Source organism: Bubalus bubalis, chromosome 18, assembly GCF_019923935.1.
Source record: "Bubalus bubalis isolate 160015118507 breed Murrah chromosome 18, NDDB_SH_1, whole genome shotgun sequence".
Lineage (NCBI taxonomy): Eukaryota > Metazoa > Chordata > Mammalia > Artiodactyla > Bovidae > Bubalus > Bubalus bubalis.
The window spans coordinates 40,840,128-40,855,001 of NC_059174.1; the positions used below are offsets into that span (position 1 = coordinate 40,840,128).

At 47.8% G+C, this 14,874-nt stretch overlaps 1 protein-coding gene across 10 annotated transcripts in view; it reads left to right on the forward strand.

Annotated features, from left to right (window-relative positions):
* Nucleotides 1-14,874, forward strand: part of ZNF536 (zinc finger protein 536) — a 449,091-nt gene that overhangs the window by 430,985 nt on the left and 3,232 nt on the right. The window lies entirely within an intron of this gene.

Genomic DNA, 14,874 nt, shown 5'->3' on the forward strand with positions numbered 1-14,874 from the left:
ACAGAGCCCCACGACTCCTGATCCTGGCCCCGCTCCTTACAAGACAGAGAGGGGAGCCGGTTCAGGAGGTGGTCGCACCGCAGGCTGGAAGGAGGCAGGGCTGGCGCCTGGCGCGCCGAGCTCACTTACCCTCCGCTCCCCGTGGCATTGCTAAACCTACAAGGGCTTTTCTTTTCAAGTGTTTTATTAAATGAAGAGTCTAACAACCCTCACTTTAATTACACACGGGCTCCGGGTATAATTCCTCTGGATTTATTCAAGTAGTTGAAAACGATGGTGCTGGTGATTAAACTGATCGTCTTAGTTTAGCAGCTCAAAAAACCCGGGAGCGCGTTGGTGTGCGAGTGTGCGTGCACGTGGGTCCTGGCCCTGGGTCCCGGGAGGGCCTCCCTTCAAGCTGACACCCTCTTGTCCCCCTAAACTTCCCTCTCTCGAGGAAACCCTGTCCCTCCCGGGGTGAAGGGGACGCGAGTGACACTTCGGGGGCCACACTTCCGAGCGGCTCTCACCGCAAGGTGCCTTCCCTGCGGAGGGAAAATGATACCAAGATGGCGTGTCGACTGCATTATGCAACAGAGTCCTGCTGCTGTGGGGCTTCTGCCTAATGTAAAGCCCTGCCCATTTGTTTTGGTTTACGTGACTACAGAGAAATAAGTGGATTAGACGGAAACTTTAGCATGCTTCATTGCAGCTGGGTGCCGACATCTGTCATTCCTCAGCCGTATTCTGGATCATGCCAGCCAGAGAAAGCAAAGTCTGACACCTTTGATTTGAGAGAGAGCCTTTTATAGGGGGAAAAAAAGGGAAGAAAAGAGTACCGTTTCCTTTGTGACTTCACAGGAAAAGCCACCTCTCTCCTGTGCTTTATTTATTTAATTTTATTTTTTGGCATGTGACAACATTGGTGGCACCTGGAGAGCGTTGAACGTTGAGAAGTTTGTTTCCATCTCCCCTTTTTAGTTTGTTCAATTTTCCATTGTTCACGGTACCAGTTTGTTGAATTGGGCATGATAAAATGTAGCTATTTAAAATATATTCAGTGTGCCCATCTATATGGATATATACTGTGTGTATGGATAGTGGGTGTCTGATTCTTTTGTGAAAAGAGGAATGTGCGATTCTGTCTCTCACATAAACTCACATTAATACGATACAACAGCCCTGAAATTTGATGGAATATGACTGGTCCTGCTACACTGTTTTTGGTGAGATCTTCTGCAACCCACATGAGCTCACCTGGCCCCCTCCCCCAAACCATATGAGCCCTCCCCACCCCCAGACATGTCCTGTGATTACAAAAGATGAGAATGGGGAGAGCGGGTGGTGAATTGGCCACAGATAAGCCTGGACACCAGCTTTTAATGGATTTGCTGTCTATAAACTTACAGTGTTCTATGTTGGGTGACTTTGTGAGTTTGCCCCCCTCCCTCCGTGTCTTTTCCAGGGTGGCACTGTGCATACCACATCCTTGGCACACGCCCAGTTACAACATTGCCCCCTCCCCCCAATATTTAAATTGTATAATAAAACAGAACCTACAATTAAGGGTTGATGTGTTCATCTTAAGGGACACAATGGAAAACAGGAAATGATTAAACCGGCAGAGACCACCCACTTGTTTATTTCACTGGGTGTGTACAGGAATGCAATTTATCTGCCATGTGAAAAACCACAGGAAGACTTCGCCCAGTGACCCGCCCCACCCAAAGGAGGTGAAGCACCGGTTGTTAGACTCAGGCAGTTCTCAGGGGTTGAAAACTGGGGTCCCGGTGGCAGGCAGGTGGCTGCTTCTGGGAAGATCTTGCCAGACCTTTTCAAGATAAACTGGAAATCTGTATTTTTACATGAAATCTCTTTGTTCTGAAACATTGGCAATACCTTAAATCTTTTTAAAAATAGCATTGGAGACAGAATAATAAAACTGTGGGACTTCCCTGGCCGTCCAGTGGTTAAGATTTCATGCTTCCAATGCAGGGGTGTGGGTTTGATCCCTGGTTCGGGAACTAAGATCCCACATGGCATGAGGCAAAAAAAAAAAAAAAAAAAAAATTTACTGGAGAAACCAAGGACATAGAAAGCTAAGAATAAAGACAAACTTAAGAAAAATATGTGTGCCTCCAGCTTGTGACTTCTGAGGAGAGCGAAAGCATGTATATCCAGAGCAGTGGTGGACTCCGTGGAGCTGGCCCATGGTCACCTGGGCTCTGGGGCTCCGGTGAGGTAGCGGGTACTGTCCCAGCACCACACAGGAAGTGGCACGATTGAGGATGCTAGGGAGGTGCGTGGGGCAAGAAGTCTTGTTCATGGGACCGTGACTGGGAGACGGAGACCCAAGGTGACCCAAGGTGCACCGGGAAATGATTGAGCTCTTGTGCGTCCTTCACAGATGTTGGGAGGAATGCGGTGGCTGGGACTGGGAACCCTGGGGGACTCCAGAGCCAAGAGCACTTGGATTTTCCTGGTGTGGAAGGCAGGGCAAGGCAGAGGGCATGGTCCGGGTGTGCAGGGAGGGTTCTGCAGGGCCGCCTCTTGGGAGGTCCTCTGAAGAAGGATGCCAAGTTGGGTGGAAGGAAGCAAGCTGGGAGTATGTCCTTGCAAGACCAGAAGCTGGGACCAGCCTCTTTAAGGTCAGGGCTGCCCACTCCAGGGTGTTCCTTAGGCCTTCGTGAAGGCGAGAACGTGGAGCTGGGCAGAGGGGCACCCATCCAAGGCAGGCCCGAGCCCTTCCTAAGAAGCCGCCCAAAGGGAACAACTCCCAGCTTCTGGAATCCATTCTGAGATGTGCATGGCAGGCATCTCCAGCCCCCTAAGGGAAGGGAGAGACCCACCACGCCCAAGTCACAGGAAGCCATTAGTGAGCAGAACTCAGTTAAAATGCCTACTTGTGTGGGCCTTTGCTAAGTGCTTGTGGGGCTGTGACAGCTGGGTCCCGAGAAAGGCTTCAAGAAGGAACTGAGGCTTTGGTGGGATCTAATTGGAAAGAGATCTGGGGGTTGGGTTGGGCAAATTCCTGGTGGCAATGGCAATAAATATTAGGTAAAACAGGGTTGCAAGTTGGAAAGTCAGGCTGAGGAGGCAAGACGCTGTGGTAAGAGACAGGAAGTCATCAAAGGCTGGAGAGCAGAGGTGGACGCAAGTACAGAGGGGATTTGGAGCGGTGTGCAGAGCAGGCCCACTGCCTTTTGGTCTTGGGGCTTTCTCCTTGCTGTTTCTGGGGTGGTCTGTTGAACCCAGTGAGTCCGATGGTGCCAGAGGTGGGTTCAGATGGAGCAGGGCCGGCTGTGATAGCTTCTGCTAAATGCCTAGCATCCACCTTATTGCCACAGGAACTTCAGAGAACTGCATTTAGCCCAATATTCCTAAGGAGGGGAAGATGTGGATATCAAAAGTGTGGATGGAAGATGCTGCATTGGCACCTTATATTTTAGAAACCCTTCTATTTTTGTCCTCGCTTGAGTACCACCTTAATAATTTTACTTGCTATTTATTAAAAGCGTATCCAACTTTGATTCACTCGTTTTTTTCCTAAGGCTGTTAACCTGAAAGTGGTCAGTTCAGTTCCATCTAAAATCACCCCCGTTAGTGTGGTTTCCAAGTATCCCCTTCCTGGAAATGTTGGGAGAGAGAAGAGTTTCAGAGGATGAGGTTTGCTGTGTGACAATGGAGAAGCTGCCAGCCTGTCTGTTATCTGGCTCCCACCTTGCGTTCTCTCTCTTTGGCCTCTCCTGGCATTTCTTTCAGGATTAAGTGTGCTCACCCAGAGACAAACACTGGGTATTGTTAGAGCATTATTATATTACGCATCTAAAAATCTCCAAAAAAGGAAAGTAAGTTCATCGACCCTTTGAAGGTTATTTAATGATAAACATAAATGCTTTCATAAAATCTGGGGAATGATTTAAGATCTCGGATCAATAGTTGCCTGTGAGTGCTGGCGGCCAGGCCTGCGCTGCAATCTGGCTCTCCTGACCACCCAGGCAGGCTGGTGGCTCGCTGAGCGCATAGACAGCCCGGGGCAAACAAATAAACAGAATTTAAGGCAAAATCTGCATGGTGTGGGCCAGAGCATGGGAATGAAGTTGCTAAGGAAGGAGCCACTGTGAGGTCAGCAGGAGGGAAGGGCAGGGTCTCCTGAGGTTGAGTTCTGAGGTCCTGGGTTGGGGGCGGGGGGGAGAAGAGGCGACAGGGCTGAGCTGGAAGGGTCTGGGGGACTTTGACATCCCTGCCAGATGCTCTCTTCTGCAGACACCTCCTGGAATCCAGTCTCATTTTCTCAGCTTTCATACTAACTGAACTTGAACCTGAAGTTGCAGAGAGGAAGCAAGACAGTGGGTTGAGCCCTGTCTGCAGTCTAAGAGGGAGCTGGTGCAAAGCTGAGTTTTCTGCCTCTCTGGCTTCGTGCGTCCAGACACACATGGAGGCTTCCAGAGCCTCAGTGTCCTTCCCTGGCAAGTGGAGTCCTAACACCTGACTCCGGCACTGGCAATGGAATGACAGTTCCAATTCAAGACTCTCACATAACAGGCACTTAACAGAAGGAGTATTTTAATATGCAAAACCATATCAAACAAATGCTGATGGAACTCTTCCTACGGGCCACACATTGTGCTAAGCATTTTACAAGGCCTTTCTCCTCGAATCCCCACAACCCGATGAGTGAACTATTATTAGGAGTACACCCATTTTACATGGGTGAAAAAGCCGAGACTTGGAAAGTTTGAATAGCCGGCCCAAGAGCACGTAACCTGTAGAGACAGGTAAGGTTCGAATCCAAGTGTCTGGCTCAAGAACCTAGGTTCTTCATACTGGACCAGAGTACCACGAACACTGAATCCTGGTAGGGCTGCTCCTCCTACTAACATCTAACATTTGTAGGGTACGTAGATGACAATTAATGATTTACTATTGATACACTATGACTAAGGAAAGCCCAGATTTTACTCTTACCCAGTGTTCTCTCTCTATTCCAGGACCACATTTCATGTAGGGGTCAGCTCTCCTAAGGGCCCTCCTAGCTTTGACAGCTTCTCCATATTTTCTGGGTTTTGATGACATGGCTAGATTTGAGACATACTGTATAGAATGTTCCTCAGTTGAGATTTCTCATGGGTGGACTTGGATTGCGGGTTTTGGGGAGGAAAGCCACAGAAATGAAGTGCCTTCTCATCCCATCAAATCCGAGTGCGTGCTCTCCGCCTGACCTTGGTCACCTGGCTGAGGTCATGATTGGTACGTGCTCTCCGTCTGACCTTGGTCACCTGGCTGAGCTCATGATTGTCAGATGTCTGCCTGTACAGTTCCTCTGAAGTGCTTTCCACACTGCAGTTCTGTGCAGGAGGTCACCATGCAGCCAGCACAAAGAAGTGGGAGTTTCAGCCACCTCCTTCAGGGGGAGCACCTGTGTAGTAAGTAGTTTGGAATGTGTGAGGCCTCTGTAGTTCTCCAAGTAGGTATTTATACATATATAGGGCTTCCCTGGTGGCTCAGTGGTAAAGAATTCGCCTGCCAATGCAGGAGACCTGGGTTCAATTCCTGGGTCAGGAAGATCTCCTGGAGAAGGAAATGGCTACCCATTCCAGTATTCTTGTCTGGGAAATCCCATGGACAGAGGAGCCTGGCAGGCTACAGTCCATGAAAAGTGAAAGTTGCTCAGCTGCATCCGACTCTTTGTGACCCCCATGCGCTGTAGCCCTCAGGCTCCTCTGTCCATGGAATTCTCCAAGCATGAATACTGGAGTGGGTAGCCATTCCCTCCTGCAGGGGATCTTCCTGACCCAGGAATTGAACCGGAGTCTCCTGCATTGCAGGCAGATTCTCTACTGTCTGAGCCACCAGGGAAGCCCTAGGGTCGCAGAAACGTCAGACATGATTTAGCGACTAAACAGTACCACCACCAATATATATCTTTTATGTTTTATTTAGTTACTTTGGGTCTTCATTGCTGCACGTGGGCTTTCTTTGGTTCTGGCAAGTGGGGACACGCTCTCCAGTTGCGGTGCATGGGCTTCTCATTGCACTAGCTTCTCTTGTTTTGGAACACAAGTTCTAGAGTGCACAGACTTCAGCAGCTGCAGCTTATGGTCTCCAGAGCACGGCACTCAGTGGTCATGGGCTTAGTTACCCCTTGACATGTGGAAGCTTTGTGGACCAGGGTTCTAACCTGTGTCCCCTGCATTGGCAGGTGTATTCTTAACCACTGGACCACCAGGGAAGTCCTCCATGTAGGTATTGATTCAATCATTTGTTTATGTCAGTATGACTTGTGGGTGCTTATTTTATACTTTCATTTACTTTGTTGCTGAAGCTGTTCCAGCTCTGGCCACTGGGGGCTCTCTTACTGGACTGCGTGCTGCTCTGATACCCACACCAGCTTATGGCTTTGGAGCAATTCTTTACTCTCTGGCATGAAGTGCTTCAGGATCACCTTGTGTATGTCCTGCTCCAGCCCTAGAATTAGCCATTTCTCCAAGAAGCCCTGGCTCCCTTTCTTGAGAATAGTATTAGAAGTCAAGTTCTGGGCTAAATGTCCTTGTTATCACTGGGATGTCATGGGTTCTGGGCCCTCTCCACTGAGAAAAAGGAAATATTTGTGTGTAGACTAACCCCTGCAAGTACCCACATCTCTACTATACATATTAAACTAAACACAAGTTCACATTGATGTCTCCAATCTATTACCACATGGATCAAAATTCACTTTTAAAATTGTAAAATATTTTTTGATAGTGTTTTAAATTAAAACCCAAATCACAGGAAATTTAAAACCTAAAATTATTTATACTAAGGATATTTCAAAGTGTTTTAGCATCTTTGATTAGACGGATGAATATTTTTTTGAAAACTGAAAACATAAATTAGGTACCTGATTAGAACCATTCTTGCCTATTTAGAATTAGGGAGATTAAAATATATATATATGGAATGTGTGTTACTGAGAAATGGCTCTTTCTATCAGCTCGGTGCATGTTCTTGTACATTTTTACCCATTTCTTTGCCCCAGCAGAGCATGTTGAAACTTGAAGGATGGCCGGGGTCCTGGGCAGGGACTTCCCCAGCTGGCAGCTTCAGGGTCAGACAGAGCAGCAGACAGTCAGAGGGAGCAGCAGGTGAGGGCCAAGTGGAGACAAGTACCACCTTGGAGGCCTGACCGACAGGCCAGCCCAGTGGACCACCCAGCCTGGATTTCTCCCAGGTCCACTGGGCACAGTCCTCCTCTGGGAGGCTGTTTTCAACTTGTAAAATCTGCCGCATATGTGGAGCCATTTTCCTTCCTACTAGCATGCAGTTTGCAAATGTCTTTGTGCGTGTACTAAGTCACTTCGATCGTGTCCGACTTTGGCAACCCTGTGGATTGAAGCCCAGCAGGTTCCTCTGTCCATGGGATTCTCCATGCAAGAACACTAGAGTCGGTTGCCATGCCCCCCTCCAGGGGATTTTCTCAACTCACGAATCAAACCCGTGTCTCTTACGTCTCCTTGGCAGGCAGGTTCTTTACTACTAGTGCATGCGTCCTTAGTTTCAAGGAATCCAAAGGGCTCTGGGTGGGGTGCAATAGGGACAGGGCTGTTATTAAGGAGTCTTGTTGGTACTTCCCAAGCCTCATTGCCCTGTGCGTGTGAGCTGCCTCTGAGGGCTACTTCTCTCCAGGTCATTACCAGGAGCTTTCTAGAAGATAGCACCATAGAACATGACTGTGGGAGACCTTCGGGTGGTAGTTTAGAAGTACTCCATGATCCTGTGTGCCAGAGAGGATGTTGGAGAAAGGAAGATGAGCGTGTCACAGGTGGTCAGCCATGGCTGCGGCAGGGCCCGATGCTGCTGGCCCGCAAGATTCTTCCTTGGTCAGCCTGGGTTCTCTCATGCTTTCTGGCTTTCTTAAGGGTCTACACTCACCCAAAGTATATGTGGGTGTGGTCAGGGCTGATCTAGAAGCCATGGCTGCAATGTTCCTTTTTATTTACCCACTGTCTTTTTCCAGTTATTTCAACGAACAATGAAGGGCACCAGTGAGATTGATCTGAAAAGCTTTCCTGGTGTGAGGGATGGCTCAGCAGTGTGAGGACATGGGGGGATTGCCCCTTCTCTGTTTATCTGTTCCAGAGAGCCCCCTCCCCACCACTTGCATACATGACCCTCTTCTGGATGCCTTTGCTTGTGTTGACCATGGAACATGAACCGTGATTCTGGGCACTGCTCCTCTCCACCCTAGGATGCCCTTGTTCCAACATCCAGAGTTGTGCCTCTGTCACCATGTGTAGCCCTGGCTCTGGCAAACAGCATATGTGTCTTTCCTCAAGAATGTTCCTTCTCTCCTGTGAGTGCCCCCCACCTTTGAGCCATCTTTCAACTGGAAACTGGAGCCTTGCTCAAAGCTGGGATGTCCTTCCCTCATGAATGATTGGCCCCTTCCTCCTCCCACTTGGGTCTCCAGTGGGTTGCAACTCTTAAAGTCAGCCTCTAGACATGTGAGCAACCATTCAGCGTGTATTGGGTAGGCCTGTGTCAGGCATGCGGAATAGATGCCCTTCTCACCTTCTCAGTGCTAAAAGTACAGCATCATTCGACAGCAATCTTCTCAGGCTAATGCACACAGCAGGTGTTCAGTGTGTGCTCCTGGAAGTGGTCTGGGGTCCAGGAGTTGTGCGATGGGAGCTCTGACAGAGAGCTTACAAGCCCTGTGACTTGGTGCCAGCCATGTGCTCAATGCCAGTCTTTGATGGCAGAGGCCACAGTAGTGCTTGTGTCCATAAAGAGTGTGGCATGTGACACATGTGCAATATCGCACGTTACAGTACACACTCCTCCACAGAGGAGTGGACTCTCTCCTGGAGCACCCTTGGGTCCTGATCAGACACCCCTTTGTAGAGAATTTCCACAAGTGGTGTGTAGGGAGTGACAGGAAGGAGTAGAGACATGATCGTCTGTTTTGAGAAAACCCGAAGGTGGAATTCTTGATCAGGAACCAGCTAGCTGTGCCAACCTGACTTTGGACAATTATTTAATCTTGGTTTTCTTACCCGTAAAATGGAGAGATGTTTCTCCACCATATATTCCCACTGATAGTCATGAGGACCATTGAGGCAATTCCTGTAAACGTGCTCTGATGAACGGGTGTCGGACTGTTTTCTCATCACTAAGCACCAGAGGTTGGTCACTTACCTCACCCCCACGCCCCTCTCTGCCATCATGCACCTGAGCAGAAACCACCAGCATGGAAAGTCTGGAAGCCTTGTGGATGCAGCCCTGGCTCTTCCCTGAACCCAGCTGCCCACAAGTGCAGAGCCGTAATGAATGGATGGTCCCCCAAGGGCAGGCATTTTCCTTTCCTCCTCAGGTACAGGGAAAAAGCAGATATTTCCATCGTAGCGAGTAAGAAAAATATCTCGTTTCCCCACTTTTGTTATAAACAATGTACGGCTTGCTTTCTCCTTACTCCTCTTGACCCTCCACACTGTATACATATTTATATATTATTCATAGTGGATTAAAAATGAATGTGCTCTTTACCACGGCTCTACGGCACTGTGACAATACAAATTAACGTATGATGTACTTACTTTTCGCATGGCAGTGATGGGAAATGTTGATGGGCTCAAAGGGAGAGATAGAGAGGAGGGAAGCAGGGTGATGTTGGGGGCTCACATCTGGCCACAGCATCAGGGCCCGAGGTCCTGCCTTCAGACAGGGATGGGGGCTCTTTGGGGCAGCAGCCTTGCTGCAGAGCTGAACAGGCCTTCCCTCTTGGAGTGAGGTGCAAGCTCCCCAGAGGGTCCTGTGGGCCCCACCCCTGCCCAGCTCCCACCGAGCTCCACCTTCACCACACTGGAAGCACCAGCTTGCAGGCCCGTGCTCTCACACAGCCTTCCTGCTTCTGTACTGAGGTCAGGCGAGTCTCTCTGCCTGGGATAGCATTCCGCTCCTCTTCTTTTCTCTTGGCTGCCTCCCTCTTCCCTTCATCCATCCATCCATCCATCCATTCACCTGTCCTTTTGCTTGAAAAATACCTGATGGAAATCTGTAACATCCCAAAGTCTCTACTAGGCGGTAAGAAATATCAATAATCAGAAAACAAACACACACAAAAAAACCAGAGAAAAAGCAAAACCCCACAGTTCCTGAGTCCTGGAGCTGACTGTCTTTTGGGGCAGACAACATAACTGTTTGTTGATCTACTCTTGTTGGACACTCTACTGTGGAAGAGAAGAGTTTGCTTTGATGAGCCTGAGTGGGTCTGGGGTCATCAGGGGAAGCCTGAGGCAGCTGCGCTAAGGATGGGATTATAGTATTTCCATGAAGCAGGGGAGGGAGCATTCAGATGCAGGGAATGAGACAGGATTGGGCAGAGGTCCTACGGCAGGAAAGAGAATAAAGCATGTAAAGCATCTGGAGAACAGAGAGGGTCCTGTGGTCAGAGGGAGCAGCTCGGGGGCTTTGAGGGCAAAGAGGCTGGAAGGGCATGCAGGGGCTCATATTCCTCCTGGCTGAGCTTTCTGAGCCCCCAACCCCCTTGACCATCTCCCCTACTGCATGGCCTCAAACTGCCAGCCCTGCACCAGAACAGGATCCTCCAGACACTATATTCTTCCCACGTGGACTTGTGACCACAGCCCAGCCCACGTCTGCTGAACTTCACCAAGGGAAATATACTAACAACTACTTCCTTGCTAACAACTACTTCCTTCGGACTCTGAAGGTCTTGCAGATCCCAAACCCCCCAGGTAAAAGCAGGAGCCCCAGAGAGAGACTATTTCAGGCTTTATTCCCCAACTATCTGGGATAAGATCACCCAGGACAGGCAGGCTAGTACAAAACTGGCACAGGGAAGGCTTGTTGAATGAGTGCTTTTGATGAAGAACAAAGCATAGCCTCTCTTGACCAGTCTTACTTAGATAAGGAACAGAATGATAACAAAGAAATCAGCAATTACAGCAATGACAGACAGCTGACGTTTGCAGAGCTCTTTGTCATTTAAAATTTGACACGCTGTCTCCTCTGATCCTCACAACAAGATTAGGGTGTCAGTATTCATATTATTCCCCCATTTCCAAGATGTAGAAACTGAAGCCTTGGGAGATCAAATGCTCGCTCAAGGTCAGACAGAGGGGAAACCAAATCTTGGGTGTTAGTGGCCTCTCAGCCTCACGGAGGGGTGATGCTATGCTTTGAATGCAAGGTCCTGGTCAGACTCACACTGGCCACTGTGGGGCAGGAGGACACCTGAAATCAAAAATGCAAAAGAGAGCTCTCTGTGGTCAGGCCTCTGCAGGAAGGATCGCCTGTGTTCAGAGGGGCCAAAGGCTGCCCTAAAGCAGAGTGCTTCCCTGTGGGGCTGAACTTGAGAAAGGCGTGTGTTCATATTCTCCTCAAATGGGGAACTGGCTGGGTTGGGTGCCCTTATTCTTTTAAATTCAATCCAAGAAAGGCTGTTAGACTCAACTCTGTCTTAAAGCCTTTGCTGCTGCTTAGAGATTGATGGACAGTAGTAGCATCTTCATCTCTACCTACAGACCCAGGTGAATGGCTACCTCCATCTCCGGTGGTGCAGGCAGCATGGCTGGTCTTTCTTCTCATTAAACTGTGCCAGATGGAAGTTTGCAGCGTGTCACCCTGAGGGCTTCTCCCCAGGGGATGTGTTGACCTACCTCCATCTGGAGATCTGATTTTCTTGGAGCCCCACATCCACCTTAGCAGGAAAGTAAGAAAGCTCCCCTCGGATTTCCGTGGCCCTCTCACTGCCTCTGCCTTCAGGTGGGTCCTTGGTTCTGTCACATGTATTGGAAAAGCACAGTGGGAATTTCAGTGGAGCTCTCAGCTGTGGGGTTTGTTCTGAAAGTATGGGGTATGTTCTCTGACCCAAAGGTAACAGATCACTGAGTTTGTGCCAATACCAGGGGCTTCTCATGGACAAATGGTATAGAGAAATTGGAAACTCTTCATCCAGATTTAGCTAGACTGGGAAATGAATCAAGTTTGCAAAAGTGCTTTGCATACCAACAGCTTTCTGTTTGGGAGTAAATGTTCCCATCACCAAAGGATCAACCTTTCACTTACATCCTATTCTCGGGGTACACAATGCTTTCTTCTGGGCCCATCTCGGCTCCTCACAATCACCTTCCCTCAGGATGCACGTCTCATTTCTTCAAAGCGTTTCTTCCACCTCAGTCTCATGGGAACCTTTCAACAAACCATTCAGAAGGGTGTGTGTGTGTGTGTGTGAATCCTAAAAAAAAAACCATATAATAATTATAGGAATTTTAGAGAATTAGGAGATCTGAGTACTTTATACACATTTGAAATTTGTTTTAAAGTCAAACCATCCAAGTTGATTCTATTTTAAATTATTCATCTGAGCTATGGGGTGGATATTTTTGATATAACAGCCATAAAGCTCAAATATAAGTATAAACATACAGACATGTATGTGAAAACCTGTGGGACAGAGGCCTTTGGGATCTTCAGGTACTACTATTACCTACAGTGCTTCTGTTTACAAAGTACAATGTAAGATCTAGATTTATCATGGTTCCAGTATTGTACAGGCTTCCTTCTACAAATGTACACATGCATAACATTATACCTTTATATATAACTTTTCAGCTCACCTAAGTTAAAATAAAAACTACTTCAGTACTAATGGTTTGACCACTGAAGTATCCAAATATGCCAGAATTATTGTACATCTTTGACTCTCCCAAGATACAGATATTCAGATATAACCATAGGATAAACATCATATTTAATATTTAAAATCAGTTGGTGACAAAATTATACCAAGTGCCTTTATGCCAAGTTGGCCAATTCAAAAAAGCTTTTATTGTGAATAAAGGTGATATCTGAGGTTCTCCGTTTGGTTTGCCAAGATGCATGTGGTTCCCACAGTGACACAATTTGCAGAGAGGGTGGCTTCCAAAGTTTGTGGCATAGATTCATACAGAAATAATAATAGGAAGTATAATAGGCAACTTTGACAGATGGGAAAAAACAGTGGAAGAATGGAGGAACCCGATGAATCACGGGGATCTAAAGTAGATTTATTAAACAATACCATGGTTTGGTCATTTGCTTCACAGTTCTGCAAGCCTCTTTGGATTGTGGTGCCAAGAGTTTTGATTTCATTTATTTATTTTTAATTATTATTTGGAGTTTTTAGCTCCTAGTCTTGTCACGATGATTTTCCCCATCAGTAACTTATTGCCATAAAGTAATGTTAGCCCCAGCTGTATCTGAGCCATGGTAATTAGGATAGTGTCACCTTTCCTTGTGAACTGCTGCAGAGCTGCCCTTGGTGGGAACCCAGAAGATACAATCCATTTATGAGAAGCTTTGGACAAAACTTTAGGCTTCCTGAGGGAAGTCTCAACTCTTCTCTTAGATTCTCTGAATGAACTTGAGTTGGTTCCTATGCCTCCAGCTGTAGACTTGGGCCATCCTTCCTTCTTTCTCCCACTCAAGAGCTGCCCTATCAGAGAACCTCAAACCACCTCACTGAGCCCTGGGCATAACTTCATGTCCATAGGGATGACGACTTCATGAGTTGGATGGTTGAGCCTTGGGATCTGTTGGAAACTCACTGACACCCAGCTTAGCACTGACGAAGATTCATGATTATGGTGGGAAGAATGGGCATGGCTTTTCCTATCTCACTACCATTGATCAACACCACGATTCTTCCCTTCAGTCTATGTTTTAACTCCAACATGATGAAAAGTAGGGCCATATACACTATTCATAAATATCCTAAGTCCACTAGAAACAGAGTCTCAGTTTTCCTTCCGCACCAACCCAGATTCTTCCCTGACATCTGTATGAGGGGGTGACCAAGCCCTAAGGATGGGGTTGGATAGCAGGAAGGCAGGAGGCAAACGGTACTCACAAATGCTTCTCTTACTTCATAATTGTGGTCCAGGCCCCATCCTTCTGACAGTCTCTGCTCTTCTTGCTGTGGTAGGCCATGTAGAAGGGCCAAGAGCAAGTGTGTTCCACTCTATGGACTTACGCAAGTAAGAAAGTTGATCAAATTCAGTCTTGTGTTAGGTACGACACTAGAAACAAAAGAAGAGAAAACTCTGTCTGAAAATTTGTAATTAATTCAAAAAAAGGCAAGGGGAAACATTAAAATAACAATGCAATCCCTGCAAACAGTTCATACCTGCTTGTTCTGTGCCAAGCAAAGGGCTTGGTACCAGTGATGTTATGCTTCCTGCCTCAGGAACTCACAGTCTATCATGGCGGCCAATGCACACACAGACTGCAGTCACACATAACAGAGCCTTGAAAGGAGAATGGGGTTTGGCTCTGCAGAGAACAGAAGTGATGTCTCAGGGAGAAGGTAGCACAGTCAGAGCATGGGGACCCTGCAGAATGAAGCCTGTCTGCAGAGACCATCTAATCATTTGGTTTGGAGTGGGCAAACAGGGGAAGCTTCTGGAGACAGGAGAGGTGTTAGGACTGAGCTGTAAAGGCCAGGGGGTAGGTGGTCATTAAAGATTTGGACAGGAAACTCAGAGCTGAGCTTCTGCTTTAGGTACTCACTCTGGTAGACCTGGGGAGGATAGGCAGGAAGTGGGGAAACCGGAAGCAGGACGCTCTCCTGCAGGCTGCCATGTTCATAGTCTAGCACCAGCTGGTGTACACTGGACCAGGCTCAGAAGGGGAATATGGGAAGTAGAAAGATTCAACAGGTAGAATGGATTTGACCTGGGGACCAACTGGCTAGGAGGGAAGATGGAGAGAGCTAATTCCCGAAGCCCACTAAGAAAGGAGCAAGAATCTAGTGCTGTGTGCAATTTGGTGAGGAAATGAGTTTCAGTTCCAAACATTTGGTTGCTCTCCAGTTTCTTAAGAACAAGACTGCTTTGCTAAGTAGACACACAG